Source organism: Balaenoptera acutorostrata, chromosome 2 (genome assembly GCF_949987535.1).
Source record: "Balaenoptera acutorostrata chromosome 2, mBalAcu1.1, whole genome shotgun sequence".
NCBI classification, from domain to species: domain Eukaryota; kingdom Metazoa; phylum Chordata; class Mammalia; order Artiodactyla; family Balaenopteridae; genus Balaenoptera; species Balaenoptera acutorostrata.
In genome coordinates, this window is record NC_080065.1 from 56,940,530 (window position 1) to 56,966,232 (window position 25,703).

Below are 25,703 nucleotides of genomic sequence, written 5' to 3' on the forward strand. Positions count from 1 at the left end.
AGTTGGTACTGTGCTAGGGCTACTACAAATAATTAGACTTTTCTGGTCACCCTCAAAATGCCATCCTCATCAACAAAACACCTTCAAAGATGCTTTTGGCAAAACGCCGTCCAAGCAAACCCAGACTGATGACAACCGCCTTGCTTTGAAGAAGACATGCATCACAGTGTCATGGAAGAGTTCTTGGACTGAAAAAAGATCTACTTTGAAGCCTCAGACCCATCATTTACCAACCGAGCAAACCTGGGCAAGTCATTTGACTTTTCTATTTCCCATCTGAATAATAAAACAAGAATTCCAATTCCTGTTTTGCCAACATCACAGGGTAATTACGAGGATCCAATGGGATCATTTACGTGAAAATACCTTCTTAACCTCAAAGTCCTACATAAATGTGAAGAATGTGAGGCAAAGACTCCTCTGAGTAACCAATTCCAACGTCATGTAAATATCACTCTCAGGAAATTGTCTCCTGCCCCAGAGACATTCAAAAGGCATATTACTTTCCCTCTTAAAGAAAGGTTTGATGGCTCAGTTAAGGCCATAAGATTTTGTCATTTTCTGAGGACACACTATCTGCATATGATTTGCATATGTTTGCATAATGAATTCAAAATACTCACTGCAAGTGTATAAGAGTAAAAGAAAATAAATGAATATGAGTGACCTTCTGCCACAGCATTCAAATCAAATATTCAGGGCATAATACCCTGAAATATGAAATAGATTAAAATTTAAACTATTGCAAACAGATGGGAAGATAAGTTGTCGAGTTTGGAGTCAAGAATGAAACCCTTATTTGATCCCAGGTTGTAAAGAATCACATACTCTTAAAGGTCACCCCATCCAAATGATTTTCATTCCTGAATTTTCTCCTCCACACCTCTTACCCCACCCATTTCCGTGGACAAAACATACACACTACATTATCTTCCAGTCTTTCCTGAACTGCCTCAGGTGACAGAAAGCTTACTATCTCCCAATGAATTATTTTGGCAAATTTTGACCGTTTAAAAGGTTTTATATTATGCTGAACTGCTAAAGTCTTTCTCTAACTTCCCCACAATTGTCCTTGTTTCCTCAGGCCAGCAGGACAAGTTCAAGACCTTTTACTACTTGCCAGTCCTTAAGGTATTTGAAAATGGTTATTATGTACCTGAACTATCCCCTTTCTAGGTTAAAAATCTCTAGTTCCTTCAGCTGTGTCACAAGTTCATGCATTATAGTCCCTAACGGTCTCTTTGAATATTTTCCAAATCTCCCAAGAAAGGCACTGAGTTGAATTCTGTTCCTAGCTTTGACATTAACTAGTTGTGTGTGGCTGTGAAACTTCCTCATCTGCAAAATGATGGAGTTGAACTATTTATAAGGCACTTCTTCATCTAAAAATCCCATTATTCTATTTCAAAGCAATGATTTCCATTTTACTTATCTAACAGTCATTGGCTTGAGCCAATAAAATAGAGTTACACTGGTTCTTTGTTGACAATCGCTCTTTCTTTACTAATGGAGGTGGTCTTACCCCTTCCACAAATATAAAAAATAGAGAGAGAGGTTTGGCTGGAGCTATGGGCATCATATCATGACTGCTGCAATCTTAATTCATTCCCAGTGCCATTTAGGGATGGACTGCTGTTACCTGTTACAAGGACTAGGTCTTGCAGAGATAAAGAGAGGGAAAGGAGAAGATGAGAAAAGGCACCGGTAACTCATTTATTTCTACAGACTGGTACCCATGTCAGTGGGGACACAACAGATCTGTGGACCCCAGAAGTTTTCATAAAGTTCAAGGACCCTTATATTACATATTTACATACCTACCCCAAACCATTCTTTGTTGTTGTTGTATTCTGTCTTGTTTTGCACCAGGTTTCCATGCAGTTCATCCCTAGGGTCAGCTGTCACCCATGGGTGACTCCACAGAACCCCCAATTTCATGTCTGGGAGACCTGTGAACTCACTTTTCTGTGTTTCAAGGCGATTATAGTCTGGGGAGCGATGTGAGGTCCTTGGATACCTTGTCTGGCTCTTTATGCCTTTTCTTAGCAATGACCCAATGGCTAGTTTGTTTTCTTCCAAGGGTGTGCAAACCAAAATTTGCTTTCGTGATCCAACTTTAGCAAAGAACTAGATGTTTAATATCTGTTCTAGCTTATGGGCACCAGTTGGTATTAAACTGTCCTTTTTTTTTTCCTTCTTGTACATTTAGTTTTTGTTCTGCTTTTTGGGTCACGCCTGCTTTCCCCACTGTCTCCAGACGGTTAAATCTACTTGCATCTAAAATGCTACTTTAACTTGAATATTCAAATGCATTTTACGGTCAGTTTTACTTTTTTTTTTTTATATACGAAACACGTGGATACAAAGGGCTGACTGTATCCGTTGTATTGTGTGTTTTTTTAAATTTAGTTTTAATATTTACTTTTGGCTGTGTTGGGTCTTCGTTTCTGTGCGAGGGCTTTCTCTAGTTGCGGCAAGTGGGGGCCACTCTTCATCGCGGTGCGCAGGCCTCTCACTATTGCAGCCTCTCTTGTTGCCGAGCACAGGCTCCAGACGCGCAGGACCCAGTTGCTCCGTGGCATGTGGGATCCTCCCAGACCAGGGCTCGAACTCGTGTCCCCTGCATTGGCAGGCAGATTCTCAACCACTGCGCCACCAGGGAAGCCCTCGGTTTTACTCTTTATCGTTATATTTCTCCATATTTGTTTATTTATTTTACCAAATTATTATGACACAAGGTTCAGAGCCATAAAGGCCAGAAGTTGTCCCCACTTCTATCTGAGGGTGTGCTATGTTGTGGGCACACGTAAACAGAGCCCTCAAGCCTGCTTGCCATGCTGTTTAACTGCTGCCTTGCAGTTGATGGCTCTTGTGAGGTCCCTGGGCTAGACAGAGCAAGCGATGCTAATGGGCCTCTTCCACCTGGAGAGGGGACATGGTTCTTCTCATGTCCTGCTTGAGTTCAAACTCAGTTGTGTTGACGGCTTCAAGATGCCAGCCTTGATCCTGCTGCTCCAGAACCGGCTCTTCCTCTGCCCTGTAATTGATGGCACTGCTGCCACCACCACCATCAAAGCAGACACAGTGTCTTCCCATGGCATCACCAGCTCCTCTCCATCACAAAAAATACTACGGCCCTTTTCACATCCCAGAGTCCAAGTCTTCTTGGCTTTGTACCCAGGGAAATGGGGGGTTCTTCCTTGCATTTCCTGCCCCAGGATTTACCCTCTTCCCAAGATGATCGATACTGGAAATATCCACTCCCTGGGGCCCATGTTATAACAATTTAAAAACTCTCTGATTTGGGACATTTCCCCCAAACTAGGTTTCACTATTCTGTGGTCATCCAGTTACACATATATGGTTCTGAAAATATGCATAACATAATAGAATATTTGGGGCTTCCCTGGTGGCGCAGTGGTTAAGAATCTACCTGCCAATGCAGGAGACACTGGTTTGAGCCCTGGTCTGGGAAGATCCCACATGCCACAGAGCAACTAAGCCCATGCACTACAACTACTGAGCCTGCGCTCTAGAGCCTGCGAGGCACAACTGCTGAGCCTGAGTGCCACAACTACTGAAGCCCGTGTTCCTAGAGCCCATACTCCGGCACCAAGAGAAGCCACTGCAATGAGAAGCCCACGCAACGCAACGAAGAGGAGCCCCCGCTCGCCGCAACTAGAGAAAGCCTGCGTGCAGCAACAAAGATCCAACACAGCCCAAAATAAATAAATAAATAAATAAATAAATAAATAAATAAATAAATTTATACTAAAAAAAAATAGAATATTTGTCCAGCTTTAACTTCTAATTAACCATACGGTAAGTGCCATCTACTAACTTCTCTTTCACCTGGTGTATTTTATAAAGGCAGAAATTTTAAAAGCATCCTTAGGGCTTTTCTCTCAAGCTTTAAGTTAATGATATTAACAGGCAGTGAGATATGGGTGCCCAGGACTGGGAATTGGGATTCTCAGATAAACTCTCCACTCTGAAATAAAGGGGTCCTTCCTAATAGTGGTCCATTAAATCAAAAATTTGAAAGCTAAAAGTAAGCTTTAAAATAACCTAATCCAACCCTGCCATCTTTTTTCCTTTAAGAATGTAAACGAATAATGTGAGTCTAACATTCTAAGAGTTGAGATTATTTACATTATTATTAAGCCATTGACTTTTAGGCCTTCTGGAACATTTTCCACATCCTGTCTCTTGTCAGGCTTCTTCCTGTGAGCATAGTATTAGATTAAGTTCCCACAGCCCTTTAGAGTGAAGCATAGGAGGAAAGGAGTTTCTAAAGTAGCAGAGGTAGGCAGCAATTTCTGTAAATATCACTATGGCCTCCTTTCTTCATCCTGGTGATGTTCCGCGTGTCCCATTGGCATGACCAGAAGTGTTTGTTGGGGGTGGGATGGTGGTGGTCAGAGGGGAGCGTGTTCATTCCTCTGCTCCATTTGCAGCACTGACTTCCTCGTATGAGTAGGATCTGTAGCAGATAGGAGTTCAACAGCCTTTATGGGTTTCCATCTTCTGACACAGCTACCGAAGTGACCTTGGACAAGTCATTACCCTCTTAGAGTCTCAACTTCAGTAAAAGAGAAATACCGTCTGCCTTGCTTACCTCTCAAGAGTGCTTGTGAAAGAAAGGTAACCCACAAAGGACTATAAAGAATTATTTATTATTTCTGGTATAAAGCATGTGCAAGTGACCAGGCTGGTCCCTTGCCCTCATGCAGGTTTGTGTTTTTAAGGAGCACCTCTTCAGAAGGCAAAGTAAAGCCAGGAACAAAAATTAACAAGACTTCAGTCATCCCAAATATCTGTGGGGTATTGATTCCAGGACCCCAGTGGATACCAACATCCACAGATGCTCAAGTCTCATATAAAATGACATAGTGTTTGCAAAGAATCTACACACATCCTCCCCTATACTTTAAATCATCTCTAAATTACTTATAATACCTAATGCAATGTAAATACTGTATAAATAACTGCTAGTTTGTGACAAATTCAAGTTTTGCTTTTTGGAACTTTCGAGAATTTTTTTCCCCAAATATTTTCTATCCATGGTTGGTTGAATCCATCGATGCAGAACCTGTGGATACAGAGGGCCAAATGTACTAATAAAATGTATGCAGGGAACCCTTACCATGTGCCTGGTTCTCTTATAAGCACTTGATGTGCATGATCTCATAAATCTTCAGAACAGCTTGTTGAAGTGATTCCTTTTGTTATCCCAGATTTATAGGTGAGTAAACTGAGGCCAGAGTGGCTTAGGAACATGCACAAGGTCACAGGTCAGAAAGTGGAGGAGCCAGGACTCCTAACTGGATCTCTGATCCAGTCACGATCTTGCCCCTCAGCACTGCCTCTCCAGAAATTCCCTTGCTTGTAGCAGAAAGAATCCCAGAGTCCCAGACATGTGGCAGGAAATTTGCCTGGCTCTATGTCCCAGGCACTCAGGTTCTCAATTGGGCCCTCTCAGTCTGCCATCTTCAGATGACTCTTCCTGGCACTATTTGACAACCACGTTTTCATAGAATGGAGAGGGTATTTGGAATAGATGTCAGCCTTAGAAATTTAATCAGCTGAGCTGAAAGCAATCAAGATGCCATCTGGACAGACTCTGACTTCCTGCCCAGAAGATAAAGACATCTGGACTTAGTAAATGCCAAGGACATTCTGACTTGGTCCCCAGGCCCCTGGTCCACTCCTCAATTCATGCAGATGTGTTTTCTTAATTGTGCAGAATCCATGGCTATGAGCTACTGCTGGGGCCACTGAGTGCTTCCCTGCTCAGAACCGGTGACCACTGTGAGCCGTGGTGTCTTTCCAGTACTAAGGAGATGGACTGACTGCAAAGGCCCCGGTAAATAGTCCCCTTTAATGACGGAGCAGGAGGTGGCTGTCCGAGGCCCAATTTATCGTTGTAATTAGAGCCCATCACGACTGCTGATTGTTAAGTAGGGATGAGAGGAAATATTTGTACATACGAAGTAGATAATTAAGGTGGCTCACCGGGTTTGCATACCCAATCTGTGCTTAGTGCTGCTGCTTCCTCCTGTGATGGAGGGTCTCTCCAGTCACAGGAGTTCTTGATCCATCCCTGGGTGGAGGACAAAGGGGTTTGGGGAAAAGCTGAGGAATTAGAAGAAAAAGGTTAAGATTCTGCACAGAGGGCCTTTATAATGTGGCAACATCAGAACACGTTTTCTAAACACATTTCTAGAGATGGCTTGAATTTCACACACCAGCTTCTGTCTGTTTTAAAGCAGAGAAGGTCCCTTCAATAAGCCACTGAATTTTGCACAGCTGGAACCAAACTCTTCCCCCTCTACCTCCCCCTGAGAGAGGTGCTATTTGCCCCAGGTAAACTCCTGAAGTCCCAATGCCCGTAAATGGCAGTAATAAAACCTCCTCCTAATACTTCTCTTTTAGCTCCTGCATAGTTGGAACATATTGAAGGTTTTGGGGTTTGGAGGGAAGATTTGCTAGTCTGGGGCAATGGACATTTGAGAGTTTTTAATTTAATAATCATGAAAAAATTGTCTATAAGTGTTTACCAAGTTACTATTGTTTCTGACTTAAAAACCAAACCAAACCAACCCCAGTGGTAGGAATAGATCTGTTCAGATGGAGATAGCTGGAGAGCTGGTCCATACCTTATAATCTCCCTGGCCTCTGTGCTCAGGAAAAGGCCTCTTCTTTCTTTTCCTTGGCTTTGTTATAGGCTGCGTTTCTTTCCTTGCCTATCTCCCATTTCACTTCTATTGCATTTCCTTTCTGAAAATCTTTTTCTTGTCAGGTCTCACTGTTTTGTTAGCATTTGGTTCTTGCTTCAATTGTGTCTCTCTCTAACACTTCTTCCTTCTGATTTTCATATTTTATTTTTGAACCTCACCTTTAGCAATGGCTGTTCATCATCCTACCCAACCCCCTTTGTCCCTTACTTGTCAAAACTTGTTTTCTGTAGGATCATCGTGTTTCTTGGTCTCTGGAGGGCCCAGGCAGCATGCATTTGTTCTTTCCTCTTAGAACTTTGTTTTGCGGGTGCAAGTTATTCCAGATCCTTGTGGGGTTGCCCAGGTGCCTATCGGGTCAGCAGCCAGGATGGTTGGAGATCTTAGCTCTGAGCTGCCTTCACTTCTGGGACTGGGACCCAGTGGTCAGTTGAGCCTGGTCGATGGGATGTGCCTGGTTGAAGGTAAGTCATGGAGTGGGAAGCCCTAAACACCTGGGGTGTGTCATAGCCCACAGCCCTGACATTGACCAACCCAGTAGGCAGTTCACCTCTGAGATGGTACCAATCTAGTTTTGGCCTTTTTTTTTTTTTATATGAGATGCAAATATGTGGAGTCTTTGGGGGAAGACAACAGGAAGCCAAGCACTGGGGCATCTTGGGATTTTCAACAAGAGAGAGAAAAATCCATTTTGTATTGTGAATAAACATATATTGTGATAAGACTCTCCATAAATTAACATCAAATTAAGAGAAAAAGTCTCTACATGGAGAGTCAATCAGCAGTGGCTACGTATGGGAAAATTATAAGATTGTAGCTTCAATTCTAGCATAGTCTTCCTCTTTGGAACACAGTCTGTTCCTGTTGTAGTCTGTTATTAATAAACAAACAAAAAAAAAAGAAGAAAGAAGAAATTCTAAAACTTTCTACTTTCTAAATAGAGTTGAATTTGCTTTAAACAAATCAAGTATAAAAATTTAAATTTGCAGGATTGATAAAATACAAGCATTTATTTTATCAAAGAACTCAGTTTATTTGTGACTACACTGTATCGTAGAATTCCTGTAACCAAATCTCGTGCAGTTTTTATGACCAGATTTTTCAAAATTTAACTACATGTCTATCTGCTGTGAAAAATGAGGCTGACTTGTAGCTTTTAAACACACGCACAGTCACTATTCAAGAGCCAATTAGAAACTAAACAAATGACAAAAAAATTTGCTTTATATGAGTTGATAAGGTCATAACCAAGGTTGAAATTGAGCTATCCCAAGCTGTGTTTGTTTTTTTTTTTTTTCGGAAAAAAAAAATGTATAGGCTTGGTGGGGCAATGCAGTTTTGGAGTGTCTGGAGAGGCTGGCTGTGATGCCAGAATTTTGTGCTCATATGGGGAATGAGAGAACCACCACCACGGTCAAGACCTAGGACAGGTTGTAAAGCACCTGCTGACACTGGGGTCTCAGGCTTTGTTTTCCTGTAGGGAAGGGAGTGGGAAGCTGGATACCTGGAGGGTTAGGTGCTTCCCTGGCAGGAGGTGGCCCATTTCCAGTCCAGAATTCTACCAGGAAAAGAGCCCGACCATGGTTCACCATTCCAGAATAGATGTACCTTTTGTTGTGTTGTCACTTTTTTCTTTATACTTTCATCTGAAAACTTGGGATTGGAAGTTGTTTACGTTTTTAAATTACAACTTAGAGTGCCAACTATTTACCATCTTCATAAAGAATTTAGAAAAAAGTTCTTTTTTTTTCATCGAGAAAATAATAATAATATTTAGTACATAGTGCTTACTGTTTATTGCCAGGTACTGTTCTAAGTAAGTTAGAGATTTTAACTCATTTAATCTTTATGACTACACTCTGTCATTTCTGGGTAAAGAAACACAAGGAAGCTAAGTACATTGCTCAAGGTCATTTGGCTCTGTGGCTGAGGTAGGGCTTGAACCTAGGGAGCCTGGCACCAGATAAAACAGGAGAAAGACGGGGACAGGGAAATCTGAAGAAGGGAAAAAAACCATCAGAGGCACTTGTTTCCCCCAGTGTTTTGAAGAAAACTTTGCAGCCTGTTCTCCTTCCCCTCCCCACCGCAAGCCCCACTCTGAAGCTGCTCTTTAGGACAGGGTGTGTACTGAGGCCAGTGTCCCTAAAGCAGAGAGGGGTCCAGCTTTAGAAGCGAGGAATTGCATATGGAGGGAGCTCTGGGTGAAATTGGAGAAACCCTACCCAAGCATCCTATGTCCCTAGGACTTGGCTCCACTTTCCCTTTGGGATGGAAACAAAAAATGTTTCCAGCGAGTATCCAGCTAGTGGTGACTGCTATTGGCAGCTATTTTGCAAATGTTAACCCTGCCACCTAGTGACCACTTTCTGAATGTCACCTGGAAGATTACCATGTAGAACAGCGGTCCCCAACATTTTTGGGACCAGGGACCAGTTTCGTGGGAGACAATTTTTCCATGGACGGGGGCGGGGGAATGGTGGGGGTGGGAGGGATGGTTCCGGAGGTAATGCGAGCGATGTGGACCAGCAGATGAAGCTTCCCTCGCTCGTCCACCGCTCACCTCCTGCTGTGCGGCCCTGTTCCTAACAGGCTGAGGACCGCTAGTGGTCCTCGTCCCCGGGGGTCGGGGACCCCTGATGTAGAACATCCCATCTTGACCTCAGCATTGCCACCACCCTGCCTGACAGCTGAGACTTTCTCCTGCTTAGAGACCCCGTGTGGCACTGACCAGCTGACATGTCATTACAGTTTTAGGGCTGCTTTAGTCATACCTGCAGAATAAGAGCTGAGCTGTCATTTCCTCCTCTGTTTCCTCGGAATGATAAGGTGCTTGGAGTACAATGAATATGTCTCAAGAGCGTGTGCCAAGTACTGTGATGGGAGGAGGTGACTTCTGTCCCTACAAAGGTCTAAGTCCCCACTATCCCTTGTACTTGATTCTATTACAGCTCTTGAATGTTCTGTTTCCTTGTATGTCCCTCTCCTCCATTGAACTGTGAAAGCTGTGAGGTTGGGGACAATGTCTTGCTTATGTTTTATCCCCACAGCCTGGTTTGGTGTCTGTCTGACGAATGCCAGTTGAATGAATGGATGGAAGGTATAGCTATAAACTCACAGCCCTTTCCACACTCTTCCCACATTTTTCCAGTTGAGGCATCTTCCCCTTTCCACTCTCAGTATGAACAATGTCGTTTTTTCTTCAGCTCTCAGTCTTCTCCTTATTCCGTTATACACTCAGCACATGCTTAGCACTTGACCTTGTCTTGAATTTTGGAAATATAAAGTGAAGTTGGGAAGTCTCTAATTTACACCCACCAAACCTCCAAACTTACTTGCACCTGCACCTGATCCTCCTTGGACCCAATGCCACTCCTTCCAGATGTGCTCTGAATCCCACGGACCACGCATAGGAATCACCTGGGAAGCTTTAACAATGACTGATGTCTGGGTCCCAACTCAGAAAATCTGATGTCTTTGGTCTTGAGTGCAGGCTGGGAATCGGAATTTTTAAAATGTCTTCAGGGACACCTAAACTACAGCCAGGATTGAGACCTGATCTCTGTATGCTCCCCTTCTCAGGCTTCAGCAGGTAACCTCACCCTCACTTGAATTTCTATTTGTTTCCATTCTATTGGGTCATTTCCAAGTCATACACAATGCCTGAAACTCTTTTATCTGAAAATAAGAATGAAAAATCCTCCCTGGATCCATTGTCCATAGCAACTATCTGCTCTCTTTATGTACGTTCCAAGTCAAACAAAATTCAAGAATAAGTTGCCCACACAGGCTCTCTCTGCTCTCCCATCAACCATTCAATCTTAAATCTACTCCAGACTGGGTTCTGCTCCAGAATTGATCACTCTTGTCATTCAAAAACATTCATATCTCTTGGCCTCAAAGACTCCATGTCCTCCTGTTTCTTTTTCAGGCTACCTTTCTACCTGTCCTCTCAATGTTGAGAGTTCCTCAGGACATGGTGCTTGGCCGTCTTTCCTTTTCACTCTACTTCTCATGCTTTCCAGGCTCTGGGACCGTGGGGCTGATAATGCTTGCTCAGACCATTCCATCAGTCTCCTACCTGCATATCCAAATCCCTGTTTGGCCTGCTTCTCCATTAGGTGTGTGACAGGCATCTCAGATCCCATATTCCAAACTGAATCTTGATGTCCCCCTACCCTTAGATTATCCTCTTACACTGCTTCCCGTTGCGTTAGTTTCCTGTGACTTCTGTAATGAATTACTACAAATGGATTGGCTTAAAACAGCACACACTTATACTCCCAGTCTGGAGGCCAGAAATCTAAAATTAGTTCCTCTGGGCTGAATCAGGGTGTCAGCAGGACTACACTTTCTCTGGGGGCTTCAGGGATAAATCTGTTCCTTGATTCTTCCAGTTTCTGGTGGTTGCCAAAATTTCTTGGTGTATTAGTGAGGGTTTCCCAGAAAAACAGAACCAGTAGTGTGTGTGTGTGTGTGTGTGTGTGTGTGTGTGTGTGTGTGTGTGTATGTATAGTTTTATTATAAGGAACTGGCTCATGTAACTATGGAGGGTGAGAAGATCTGCAGTCATCAAGCTAGAGACTCAGGAGGGTCCATGCTGTAAATTCCGGTCTGAGGGCAGGAGAAGAGGACTGTCTTGATTCAAGCAGTTAGGCAGGAGAAGTTTCCTCTTTCTCAGACTTTTTGTTGTATTCAGGTCTCCAATTTATTGGATGAGGACCACCCACATTAGGGAGGACAACCTGCTTTACTCAGTCTACTGAGTCAAACAAAATCTCATCAGGAAACACCCTGACAAACACACCCAGAATGATGTTCGACCAAATGTCTGGACATCCCATGGCCCAGTCAAGGTGACACAGAAAATTAATCATCAGACTTGGCTTGTGGCCACATCACTCCGATTTTCAAGGGCAGCATCTTTAAATCTCTTTTTGTTCCATCTTGACATTGCCTTCTTGTACGTGTGTGTTTAAATCTCCCTTTGCTTCCCTCTTATAAGGAAGATTGCGTTTAGGGCCCATCCAGTTAATCCAGAATAATCTCTCGTTCTCAACACCCTTAAATTTATCATATCTGTAAATACTCCTTTTCCAGATAAGGTAGCATTCACAGGTTCCAGAGTTGAGGACATGGATATCTTTTGAGGGTCCATTATCAAGCCTCCTACACTAACCCATGCAAAGGGCACTTTAATCCACCCAGTTTCTTAAACCAGAAATTCAGGACTCACCTTTGTCATAAAATTCTCCCCAACCCCATCTAATCCATTGACAACGCCTGTATTTTCCATCTTCTAAGTAATCTCGAATCAGTTCGGCTCTTTCCATTTCCTCTGCTACCAACCTAACTCAAAACAGAATGTCTTTCCTGGACTATTTTAATAGTACACTTATGTCAATTGTAATTATCTCCTTATTTGCAGGGTTATTTGTTGAATATCTGTCTCCAGTCACTAAGTTGTAAGCTCCTTGAAGGTAGAACCGTATATGTTTTTTTCACCATTATATTTTAGACCCTAGCAAAGTGCTTTGTATAGGCTAGGTGCTCAATAAATATGTATCACATGTATGAATGGATGGATGGTACCTTTCCTGCCATAGAGGAGCTACTAGTCTGGTGAAGGGGCCATTCGGTGGCTTCAACCCTAAATTACTTTACTTATTCATTTAAACTATTTGTATTGAGAGCCATCTGTAAGCCAGACATTCTAGTAGCCTCAAAAAATCCACCAAATGACAAACTACATAAAACTCCTTGCTCTCATGGAACTTTGCATTTTAGTGTGAGGAAGGATAATGTATAATAAATGTGTAATAAATGCATTCTATATATAGTGCTTATATATCACATTAGAAAGTGATAAATGATATGAAAATAATAGAGCAGTTCAAAGGGGATGCACTTGTAATTTTGGCTGGGGTAGAGCTTTCTGAGAATTTCGTATTTGAGAAAAGACCTGAATGAGCTGAGGGGTGAGTCATGAATATATCCTGGGAAGGAGCTTCCCAGGCCGAGGGAAGTACAGTGGAGGAAGTCCCTGAGGCAGGAGTGGACATGGTCAGTTCAAGGAGAATGAGGAGGCCAGTACGGCTGGAGTGAGGGAGTGAGGCTGAGAGCAGGAGGAGATGAGGACCAAGGGACCATGGGGCCAGGCTGTGCAGGACCTTGTAAGACAGTGGAAGGATTTGGCTTTTCCTCTGAGTAAGATGGGGACCCATTGGAGGGTTTCCAGCAGAGAAGGGACACCATCTGACTCACATTTTAATTGTATCCCTCTGGCTGCTGTGTGGACTGCAGGGGAGCAAAGGCGGAAATAAGAACCCTGGAGAAGTTATTTCAGTAATTGGGGTGAGAGATGGTATAGCTTGGACCAGGGTGATAGATAGCAGCAGAGGTAGTGAGAACTGGGCAGAACTGAGATATATTTTGAAAATAGGGCCAATAGGATTCCCTGATAGACTGGAGGTGGGGTGGGGGCCAGAGAGAGAGAGAGAGAGAGAGATGCCAAGAATGACGCCCAGGTTTTTGGCTGGAAGCAACTGGAAGCTAGACTAAATTCAGAGTTTTGTCTGGAACTCCTGCCCCAAACATCTTAATTCCCTAAAGCCACTGGAACGGCTCTGCAGTCCTGAACTTTGCAGACAGCTGCTCAGAGCTGCCATCCGTCCTCCCCTGGAGAGTGTCTGGTCCCTCCCCTAAACGTACGCCCCGCTCTTCTCTCACACCCGTGCACAGGCACTCCGTCGCTTTGCCTTCAGCACAATGCTCAGCCTGCAGCCCACATTCCATCCGTGACACAATCCCAGGGCATCCTTGGATGTTCCTCTCGAGGTTGGTCTGAGCCTTGACACACTGCTTGGGGTACCCTTCTGACCCTAGCCTTTTGTTCACACCCAGGGCTCTAGGAGGTTGGTTTGGTTATTATTTTTGCTCACAGAAGTTTCTCCTCATTCGTTCTGGTCCAGAACAGTTGAGGTCATTCAGTAGCCCCTGGATCTCTGTTGGGCGGGGTGGCCTGACCAAGTGCCACTTTAAGTAACAGTGGCCTGTTTACTCAACTTCTTCCTGAATTTTTAATATTCTTGTTGGTAGGGGCTTTGGGCTAGTCTCCATGACAGGTTCAGTGGAAAGGCCATTCCATTAAGAAGCTGCAGCTGTTATGAAAGAAGGCTCACTCTCCCTGTGTGTGTGCAGTTATGCCGGTACGGGTATCAGGTGCTACAGGGCTTTGGGAAATGTCTGCAAAGTCAGTGGCAAAACAGTTGTCTACGGCTGGCCTGTTTTGACCCAGTCTCTCACCCTACATAAGCCTCTCAGCGAGTAACATGAAAGGGTCAAGCATCTCATGTTTCTTCCCCTAATGAGAATCAGGGTGCCACCGGGATGGCATTTCTCCCCACTTTCAGTCGCTGGGGGACCCCGTTTGTGCGTGCACATTGTGTCCTCCAGCCCATAAACCCGCGTGTACTTGGAAAGTAAAGTCTCTAGGGGGGGATGGAATTTAAAAGGACTCTCAACTCGTTGTTCAGGAGCAGTGGTCACCAGCTTCTCCCTAAATGCAAGCTCTCCCCAATTCTACAGACACCCCGAAAACCTGAAGAGCCAAACGCTCTGGCCCTGCCCTTCCCCCCGCCCCTCCCCTCCCCTCCCCCCGCCCCCGGGGGTGCGCGGTCTGCCGCGGTGCATGCTGGGTGGGCTGGCTGTAAGCAGCAGCGGAAGTGAGGGGCGCCTCAGGTGTGTGAACCAAACGATGGGAAGTCCTGCAGGCCTCCGCGGTGGCGTGAGGGAGGGGAGGACTGAAAATGGCGAAAACGGCGGGGATGCGAGGGTGGGGAGAAGTTTTTCAGAGCTTTAAACTGAAAACTGCTTTTGAGGGGAGCAAAGACTTCTCTGGTGGTCTCCCAAGGGCGCCCCAACCCGCAGCTGTGCCCTCGTCCTGGTTAACTTCTTAATTTACACCTCCTGGGAGCTCTGCTCTAATCAGAGGACTTGGTGGGAGAGGTTTGGGACAGGAGCCGAAGGCCGGAGACGCTCCACGTTACCTTGACGGGGTGCGGGGCCGAGCCAGCCTGGGCAAAACCGGGGGTGCTGATTTCACACAGCGCATAGTATACGGGTGAATGTATCTTTCGTTGCCATGTAATCAAATTAAAGGGCAAGAAGCGGCTTTTTCTCAGTTTTCTGAAAGGGGTTGCAGCAAAGCCCATTATGAGGCCTTTATTCTTGCATGGATTGCTTAGACTTGGTGGGATCCGAGGAAGGGAGGTGTGTCTCGGTTGAGAGGAGCATGAGCTCTGGTGGCAGTGTGAGAGGTGACAGCCAAGTCTGCAGGAGCCTGTCTCTGGAATGTGAGCGGGAAGAAGCACCTCTGAGCTCTCGTGCAGCAAAACTGCAGTGGTTTTTTGTGTGCTCCTAGGGTCTAATTGGTATGAACTTTAGAATCTTGGAATGCCCTCTGCTAGGTTCCATGTGAAGCGTCATTGAGCACTGACTGGGGGCCAGGTACTGTTCCAAGCGCTTTCTGTGTATTAACTTAGATTTATAAGTTACTGAATATTTGCAATTGCTGAATATCGTGAAGAACAAAAACCAAGTAGCACACTAGGGTGCGTTGTGTTCTTTTGTTCCTATGCAAAAGTGATTATATGTTATATATATTTGCAGGTGAGGGAAAGCTTCTGGAAGGGTACCCAAAGAAATGGTTTAGCGGTTGTCCTTAGGAGACTGAGAGACTCCTCAACTGGGGAACTATGGTGTGGGAGGGAGACTTTTCATTTAGTACACTTTTGTTCTGTTTGAATTCTTTTAGCCATGTGGGACGTTTCAATAAAAAATGTTACATTTATTTTTTAGGAGAATGAAATGAAAACCCTGTAGTCCAAGGCAACTTTGCGAATCAGGCGCTGTGGGCTGAATCCTGGAGAAGGACAAGTCCAAGGTAGTACAGTGGATAGAGAACCAGGGGACAGGATGGAGGGGGGATCTTTTTTTTTTTTTTTTAATATAGATGCCAAATAATGGCATCCTTTTTTTTTTAAAATTAATTAAGTTATTTTTTTTATTTTTGGCTGTGTTGGGTCTTCGTTTCTGTGCGAGGGCTTTCTCTAGCTGCGGCAAGCGGGGGCCACCCCTCATCGCGGTGCGCGGGCCTCCCACTATCGCGGCCTCTTCGTTGCGGAGCACAGGCTCCAGACGCGCGGGCTCAGTAGTTGTGGCTCACGGGCCCAGCCGCTCCACGGCACGTGGGATCTTCCCAGACCAGGGCTCGAACCCGTGTCCCCTGCATTGGCAGGCAGATTCCCAACCACTGCGCCACCAGGGAAGCCCTGGAGGGGGGATCTTTGAGGAGATCTGGTTTGCCACAGAGGAGCTTGCTATCTTGGTGACTAAACACCAGCTCTAATCTCAAACTGGAAGGAGAATTGGAAACAGCAGTTAAAGTTCACTTCACAGGAACCAATGTCAAGCTAAAGTAAGAAATATGAGATTGAACCTGTAACTGGCCCACTATGCCACTATATATCATTCTAATCCCAAAATTGCCTCAGCCAGAAAGACAGGCGGTCCTCAACTCTCTCATACTGCTAGGCTCCACCCCAGCCTGTGAAAACCTATACTGTGATTATTATTACTGTTACAGGCAGTCAGGAAACTGGCCCAGTCATCTGGTCCTCAAAGATGGAGATGGAAGTCACTGCTAGCATTGTGAGTGGTCCAAGACAAATGAGACGCCAAACCTGCCACTCCAAGGAACCCATCATCTTACAGAGATAACACACGAAGCATGAGCTCTTAATGGAGGCTTCACTGTGTTAAGTCCACCAGAGGAATAGATCCAGAGTTATGGAGTTTCAGAAAAGAGGATTACATTAGTTAGGAGGCAGTCCGAACATTTATAAAAAGGACTGTGCTTGCCACTTAGGATTTTGGTAGAAGGAAGGGAGGATATTTCATGCAGGAGAGTGGCTTAAGTAAAGAAGGTGAGGTGTGTTTGCAGAACAGGTGAGTAAGCTTGGTTGAAATGCACAGGGTTTGAAAGAAATGGAGGAGGAGCAATCTGAAAATATCAGGTAGGGTGATGAGTTCCATTCTGGGTAAGCAACAGGGACCAGTTTAATTGTTCTGAGCACAGGAGTGCCGGGACGTGAGTCCTTCAGGAAGATGAATCTTGCAGCAGGGTGGAGGTGAAGAGATGAAGGACCTGGGCCTGGGAGGTGGTGACTCTCTAATGAGAGTCAAGGAGGAAGAAAGAAAAGGTGGAGACATTCATGACAGATTTTGCAAAGGGCACAGAAGAGAAGTGATGACTGATTGGGTGTCAGGAGTGAGGGAGCAGTTGGTGGAGTTTTGAGGCTGGTTGGCTAAAAGGAAAGGGATAGAATAAGTGGATTTGGTGGCAACAATGCTAAGGAAGAGAATTAGGGGGTATTTTGGGGGTTCTTGTACCCTATACACAGAAGTTTGAGACTGGAGCTTGGGGGAGAAGCTGGAGTTTTTCGGGGAGAGTGAGCTCTGTAGTGGGAATAGTTGAATCCCAGATTATTAGATGATTTTGCAATTAGGGGTTTTTGAAAGAGAAAAAAGAAAATGATCAAGCAAGATAAGCTAAGGAAAGAGGTGACGACAGAACAGTAAGGAAAGAATGGAGTCACAGAATCTTGGCTATGGCAGTTTAACACAGGAGTTGGTGATAAAACGGCCCCCCCCGCCACCAACACACAGGGAAGGGTGAGAAAAATGAGGTGAGAAAGGCTATTGGTTATGGCAGCTAAGTGGTCACTGATGACTTTTAAAACTGTTTTTAGATTTAAAGCATAGTTTGCAAATTTCAGGGCCGTAGGCTGAATCCAACCATAAGAAGGTAATTCATTTCATCCTCAGTGTTTAAAAAAATCAGATTAATAGCTAATATTTAGAAATTGTTAGATTTCATATAAAAATCCCAAATTTCAAACCACCCATAGCCCTCATTCCTCTTGGGTTGGATGTTGGCTGGAGGCCCTGTGTTGGCGGTGTAGTGGGGGGAGTGTGAGAGGTGGGGGGGGGATTGCCCCCTCCAGGTTGCCGCAGCTGCCCCCAGCCTCCTTGTTGCAGTTCTGCTGTTAGTGTGTTTGCACTTGGTTAAGGCATGTGGAACTGGTGAGGAAATAGAGGTCACTTACTCTTTCAAGTGGAATGCTCCTTTGAAAGATTGGAGATGACGTGCAGAAGAGGACGGGACGGTTAGTCAGGGGAGCAGGGAGGAGAAGGATGGGTGTGTTAGGGTAACGGAGACTCGCGCTCCCTTTGGTGTGACCCAAGAGGAAGGACTGAAGTAAAGAAGAGGAGACTGAAGAGGTGGGGGAGGAAGGGATTGATAAAACCAAAATTATATGTGGGAACTGAGTAAGAAGCAAGATTGGAAAGAAAAGGAACCTCTCCGCTTTTGAAATAGAAGCCACAGACAGAAATAACAAGGGGGATAACTTTGCAGGGGAGAGGAGGGATTGCAGGAGAAGAGCTGGGATTCATGTTATGTGTGGGTGGGCTAATAAAATGGGCCTGAGGTCAGGGCCAGACCAGCATGTTATGGGGCGGTGGGGTAATTCTTGGGGCAGGGCAATAGTTTGGCCGTCTTGAAGTGGTATTCCTTAAATATTTATCTAGTAGTCATTTTTTTATGGCAAAGAGAAGCTGATTTTCTCTTTAAAAAATTGCATGCCTATGTTTATATTTAGAAATTGGGGTTTATTACAGACCCAGATGTAGCATAACATTTACACTTAGTTGAAATTGTCTCACACATCACATATTTTCTGTAGTGATAAGTACTCCTATTTACTAAGTATAGGGGAAGTGTACTGTTCATGTATTGAATACATGAATAGTAGTAAAGTGTAGTTCAAAATGTATTTAAAAGTTTCTTTTCCTGACTTACATGATAGCAAAACAGATCTCATTTTTCTTTAGTTCTCTCTCTCTCTCTCTCTTTTTGAGTTTTTTTTTTCTGAACCAGACAACTTCATGGAAGTCTTAAAATTGAGATAATAATGTGAACCACTTGTTACTGATAAATACTACAATCTGCATCCTGCAGTTTCAGCATGTCATTGGTCCCTTGGTGCTGGCCTCGGCTGTTCTATCAGCTGATCTCAAGATCTGTGACTGTGGGCAAACCATCTAACTTGCTAAAGTGCACTGTAGAGAAAAGGCAGTGCCTTGCAGGATGCTTTAATATATATGTTGGTGGGAGCCAGGAGTGGGCTTATGTCTGGCCAGTTATGTGGAAAGTTTCATGGGGACAGCTGAGTTCACTGGCAACAAGTTGCCGACATTCCTGTGTTGGCTTAGTGCATGTTCCTAATAAATTGGTATCTGTAATGGGTGCTTGGATGGTCCAGTCCTTCTTGTGGATTTGGGTAGGATTTAGGCTGCAATATGGAATCAGTTTGCTGCTGGTATTATAGTGGATGTGAAAGTAGGTCTATTCAAGGCAAACAAAAGGACCACCAAGACTTAGGGAGGGACTTGCAGATTTGTGGCAGAGAGACAAAGGGAGAGACCAGAATGCTTTTCTCAGGAGACCAGCAGGGTGTTGCAGTGATGGTTCTTGCAGGCTTATGTCAGGCAAGTGGGGTCAGAATCGAGTGTGGACTGATGGTGGCTTGGAGGGAGTGGGGAAGGAGAGGAAGTGAAGGAAGCTGTAATTGGATTTCAGAATTCTAGTCATTTTAGTGACATATTCGTTTCAATGAAATATCTTTAAAGTTGCTTTTAAAAATACAGCCCTATAAAATTATGATTAAAAATGCATTTCTGCGATGTGTGAATTGCTTGGAGGACTGACCGTCACTATAAGCTTCACATGACTAAGAACACTCCAAATAGTCTTTGGTCTGATATGAACATCCAAATTGCAGTGCATTTGTGGCAACCTTCAAAATAATAGATTTCTCATGTGACTGAACAAGATACCTCACCTTAATTTTCATTTTAGTTTTTCTATCAGTCATAACTGAGTTACACTAGTCACTCATACGTGCTGAGGACTGGCAACCTACGTGGATATAATAGGTGTCATTAAAATGATTTGGTTAGCATTCATGGAGGGATAAACACTGGCATCATTGTGATTGTGACTGTCCCTCAACCTCCGAGTCTTACTTCCCTTATTTTAAACTGTGGCGGGGTGAGAGTGGGGGTGAGGTGGACCAGGTGATCTCTTTTAAATGTCAGAGAACATGATAATAAGCCAGGATGGTAGTTAGGACTGAGTTTCAATGTGCTGAAAGATAAACTGAGGCATATTAAAATGTTTAAGCGTTTACCTGAGCAAATATGGACGCTAATCAGGCAGAGACAAACCAGAGGTAGTTAGGGGCTAGAGGCAGGACTTTCATAGAGAAGACTTAGAAGCAAAGCAAGGAAATTATATGATTGGCTGTAGCTTAAGCCGTTGCCTCATTTGGGAAAGCCTAGTCGGCTGTTTGTGATTGGTTCTACTTAGGTTTTTATTTCTTAACCCTGAGGCATTTACAGGCTTAGATTTTGGTTTGCTTATGTAGGTGCCAAGCATTAGAGCTGCATTAGAGCATTTGAGTCACCTTGGTCTAATGGCCTCCTTGTTTAATTAATTTAACGAATGTGATGAGAATAAGAAGGCAGCAGCACAGACTTCTTGGGTTGGAGTTTGTACTTATTTAGTTTTGTTAGGAGAGCTAGGCCATTTGTAGCGTTACCTCAAAGACTCTTCTGAATTCCAAGAAGACAATTATTGTCAGTTACATGTTTAAAGCTCCTTGTAACTAAAATATACATTTTTAGGCTACACAGTAGAGCTGTTTAGAGAACACAGGGAGGCCTTGTATAATCAGTGCATACAATATATTTATTCTTATTTTATAGGATTTAGGATATGGTGTTACTACTTTAAAGGATTCTGGAGCTTATGGTTTTTGCTCCTTTGTTTTCCTGTGTGTTCTGGGATGCCGCTGCTGCTGTTCAGGCTCTGGCATCCAGGACCCACGAGCAGGATGTGTCTTTCCTAAAATGATCCCACTCTTTGGCCCCTGCAGGAACTGAAATTTTGCAGGGAAATTCTTAAGGAATGTCGTGGGTCCCCGTTGTTGGGATTTTACCTATTTCCCTTGTCTTTTTGGAGGGGTCAGCCTCTAAGCACTGTCCTTCCACTGTTGATCACTGTTGTACTGGAAGCCATCGTCGGGGAACTCTGGGAGAAAGAAAACTTCCCTGACTCCACCTCCCCCTTCCAAGGGCCAGAATCCCACTTCCCAAATCAGCATGTTAATCTTCTCCACAGAAAGGGTATCATCCGGTGCTATTCCATCAGGTACACACTGAATTTCTTGATCCGATGTCTGCAATTCTAGTTTGTTAGCCAAGCTTTCCTTCTTTCTGGTTCTACCTGGGCAACTCTGCACTGGAACATGGCTGCATTTACTGAAGGTGATATGGTGTAGCTGGTGAACTCTGGTTTCTTGATATTTAGCTTCCAGGTCTTCTAAAACCTCATTCCTTGTAGGCACATCAAAACATTTCTTTTTCATACTATTATTATTCCTTCTATTTTGTTTTTCTTGGTTGATCTTGCTAGTGCTACGAAAAGATTTTTTGTTTGTTGTCTGTTGTTTGTTTTCTAGCTCATCAGTATCTGCTCTTATTTTAGCTGGATAGTTGACTAGTTTTAGTTTGTTATGTTATGGATCTGCTTCCAACTGGCATTAGGCAATGACAATAGCAGGTGATAACTAGGAGGTAATAATGAGCTATTTATTAGATGTCTCTGTGGACAGGCATTGTGTCATGCATTCTATGTAGATCACCTCTAATCTTCCATGCCAGGTAGGGAATATCTTACCTATTTTGCCACTATGAGGTGGAGGTTCGGAAAGGTCACATGCCTTGCCCAGGGTCTCCCAACTACCAGTGGCTGACCAGGAATTTGGAACCAGCTGACTGCCAAGCCTGTGAGCATTCCACTAGATTACGCTGTCACTCCACCGGGACTCCAGAGTTTCTATTTCAGTTGATGGATTTGATTTCTCTTGTCTCCAGCTTTTTTCTGTTCTTCCTTTCTCACTCATGTGCTCCTCATGCAGAATCTCCTCTCTGTTCCCTTTGTCAGAATGTATACCTTCTAATTAAACCTCCATTAAACACACAACTCCTCCTATTGCTAAGTAAACCTTAACCTGACTTTGATTAAACTGTCCACTTGCAGGGGTCCTGGTTATCACACATTTCCAGATAAGGCTTGAAAGCATGATTTCATTATTGAAGATAATACAGTTAATTAATAAATGCTTATTAACTTCTAAAAAGAGAGAGTTAAGTTATCATGGACTTTAATGATTTATACCTAATTCCCAAAGGTATTCAAGGCAGCTTAAAACAGCATATTTAATACTGTGCTAGATACTTTATGTACATTAATCCTTTTCCCCCATAAAAAACCTTATGAGATAAGGATTATTATTCTTTTCCAAGTCCATATAATGAGAAAGGAGCAGGTTAAATTGATGCTTCCTTTCTCCAGTGCCTAAGCTCTTTCTACCACACTTATCTGTCTCTTTACTAAATTGTTTGTAATATTAATTACCAGGTATCTCAGTTATATTAGTGTTTGGAGATCAGCATTAAAATTTTCTCTACGTTTTCCTGGTAGAACGAGAAACATACACACACACACACACACACACACACACACACACACACATGTATATAGATAGATAATAGATAGCAATAAGGAGAGAGAAGAGAAAAGCCTGTGTTAATAAAATGTGTATATTTTTGCACGTTTAAACATAAATTTGAAATGGTAAATTTGATGAGGATTTTTTCAGTAAATTTAAAAGTTAGACTGTAATTAAATGAAAAATATTTGAAGTCACTATAGTTCAATTCCATAGTGTTTTAAAATGTCTTAAAAGTAGATTATTTAAAGTACTGAATCATATCCCACTCCACTTCTGCCCCCTTCATGGACAGGTCTTAAATGACAATCTGAAGATGATCTCAGCCATTTGTAGAAAAACTTAATGATCAAAAGGCTCCAAATATGTGTATACAGTATAATAATTTAAAAAAATCTTTATTGGAGTATAATTGCTTTACAATGTTGTGTTAGTTTCTGCTGTACAAGAAAGTGAGTCAGCGATATGTATACATATATCCCCATATCCCCTCCCTCTTGCGTCTCTCTCCCATCCTCCCTATCCCACCCCTCTAGGTGGTCACAAAGCACGGAGCTGATCTCCCTGTGCTATGCGGCTGCTTCCCACTAGCTGTCTACTTTACATTTGGTAGCGTATGTATGTCAATACTACTCTCTCGCTTTGTCCCAGCTTCCCCTTCCCCACCTGTGTCCTCATGTCTGTTGTCTACGTCTGCATCTTTATTCCTGCCCTGTTCCTAGGTTCATCAGTGCCGTTTTTTTAGATTCCATATATGAACGTTAGCATATGGTATTTGTTTTTCTCTTTCTGACTTACTTCACTCTGTATGACAGGCTCTAGGTCCATCCACTTCATTACAAATAACTCAATTTTGTTCCTTTTTATGGCTGAGTAATATCCCATTGTATATATGTGCCACATCTTCTTTATCCATTCGTCTGTCGATGGACACTTAGGTTGCTTCCATGTCCTGGCTATTGTTAATAGTGCTGCAGTGAACATTGTGGTACATGACTCTTTGAATTATGGTTTTCTCAGAGTGTATGCCCAGTAGTGGGATTGCTGGGTCATATGGTAGTTCTATTGTTAGTTTTTTAAGGAACCTCCATACTGTTCTCCATGGTGGCTATATCAATTTACATTCCCACCAACAGTGCAAGAGGGTTCCCTTTTCTCCACACCCTCTCCAGCATATGTTGTTTGTAGATTTTCTGATGATGCCCATTCTAACTGGTGTGAGGTGATACCTCATTGTAGTTTTGATTTGCATTGCTCTAATAATTAGTGATGTTGAGCATCTTTTCATGTGCTTCTTGGCCATCTGTATGTCTTCTTTAGAGAGATGTCTATTTAGGTCTTCTGCCCCTTTTTTGATTGGGTTGTTTGCTTTTTTAATATTGAGCTGCATGAACTGTTTATATATTTTGGAGATTAATCCTTTGTCCATTGATTCATTTGCAAATATCTTCTCCCATTCTGAGGGTTGTCTTTTCATCTTGTTTATGGTTTCCTTTGCTGTGCAAAAGCTTTTAAGTTTCATTAGGTCCCATTTGTTTATTTCTGTTTTTATTTCCATTACTCTAGGAGGTGGATCAGAAAAGATCTTGCTGTGGTTTATGTCAAAGAGTGTTCTTCCTATGTTTTCTTCTAAGAGTTTTATAGTGTCCAGTCTTACAGGTAGGTCTCTAATCCATTTTGAATTTATTTGTGTATGGTGTTAGGGAGTGTTCTAATTTCATTCTTTTACATGTAGCTGTCCAGTTTTCCCAGCACCACATATTGAAGAGACTGTCTTTTCTCCATTGTATATCCTTGCCTCCTTTGTCATAGATTAGTTGACCATAGGTGCGTGAGTTTATCTCTGGACTTTCTATCCTGTTCCATTGATCTGTATTTCTGTTTTTGTGCCAGTACCATAGTGTCTTGATTACTGTAGCTTTGCAGTGTAGTCTGAAGTCAGGGAGTCTGATTTCTCCAGCTCCGTTTTTTTCCCTCAAGACTGCTTTGGCTATTCAGGGTCTTTTGTGTCTCCATACAAATTTTTAAATTTTTGGTTCTAGTTCTGTGAAAAATGCCATTGATAGCTTGGTAGAGATTACATTGAATCTGTAGATTGCTTTGGGTAGTATAGTCATTTTCACAGTGTTGATTCTTCCAATACAAGAACATGGTATGTCTGTCCATCTGTTTGTATTTTCCTTAATTTCTTTCATCAGTGTCTTATAGTTTTCTGCATACAGGTCATTTGTCTCCTTTGGAAGGATTATTCCTAGGTGTTTTATTCTTTTTGTTGTAATGGTAAATGCAATTGTTTCCTTAATTTCTCTTCCAGATTTTTCGTCGTTAGTGTATAGGAATGCAAGAGATTTCTGTGCATTACTTTTGTATCCTGCTACTTTACCAAATTCATTGATTAGCTCTAGTAGTTTTCTGGTAGCGTCTTTAGGATTCTCTATGTATAGTATCATGTCATCTGCAAACAGTGACAGTTTTACTTTTTCTTTTCCAATTTGGATTCCTTTTATTTCTTTTTCTTCTGTGATTGCTGTGGCTAAAACTTCCAAAACTATATTGAATAATAGCTCTGAGAGTGGGCAACCTTATCTTGTTCCTGATCTTAGAGGAAATGCTTTCAGTTTTTCACCTTTGAGAATGATGTTGGCTGTGGGTTTGTCATATATGGCTTTTATTATATTGAGGTAAGTTCCCTCTATGCCTACTTTCTGGAGAGTTCTTATCATTAATGTGTGTTGAATTTTGTCAAAAGCTTTTTCTGCATCTGTTGATATCATCATATGGTTTTTATCCTTCAATTTGTTAATATGGTGTATCACATTGATTGATTTGCGTATATTGAAGAATCCTTGCATTCCTGGGATAAACCCCACTTTATCATGGTGTATGATCCTTTTAATGTGCTGTCGGATTCTCTTTGCTAGTATTTTGTTGAGGATTTTTGCATCTATGTTCATCAGTGATATAGGCCTGTATTTTTCTTTTTTTATGACATCTTTGTCTGGTTTCGGTATCAGGGTGATGGTGGCCTTGTAGAATGAGTTTGGGAGTGTTCCTCCTTCTGCTATATTTTGGAAGAGTTTCAGAAGGATAGGTGTTAACCCTTCTCTAAATGTGTGATAGAATTCGCCTGTGAAGCCATCTGGCCCTGGGCTTTTGTTTGTTGGAAGATTTTTAATCACAGTTTCAGTTTCAGGGCTTGTGATTGTCTGTTTATATTTTCTGTTTCTTCTTGGTTCCATCTCGGAAGGTTGTGCTTTTCTAAGAATTTGTT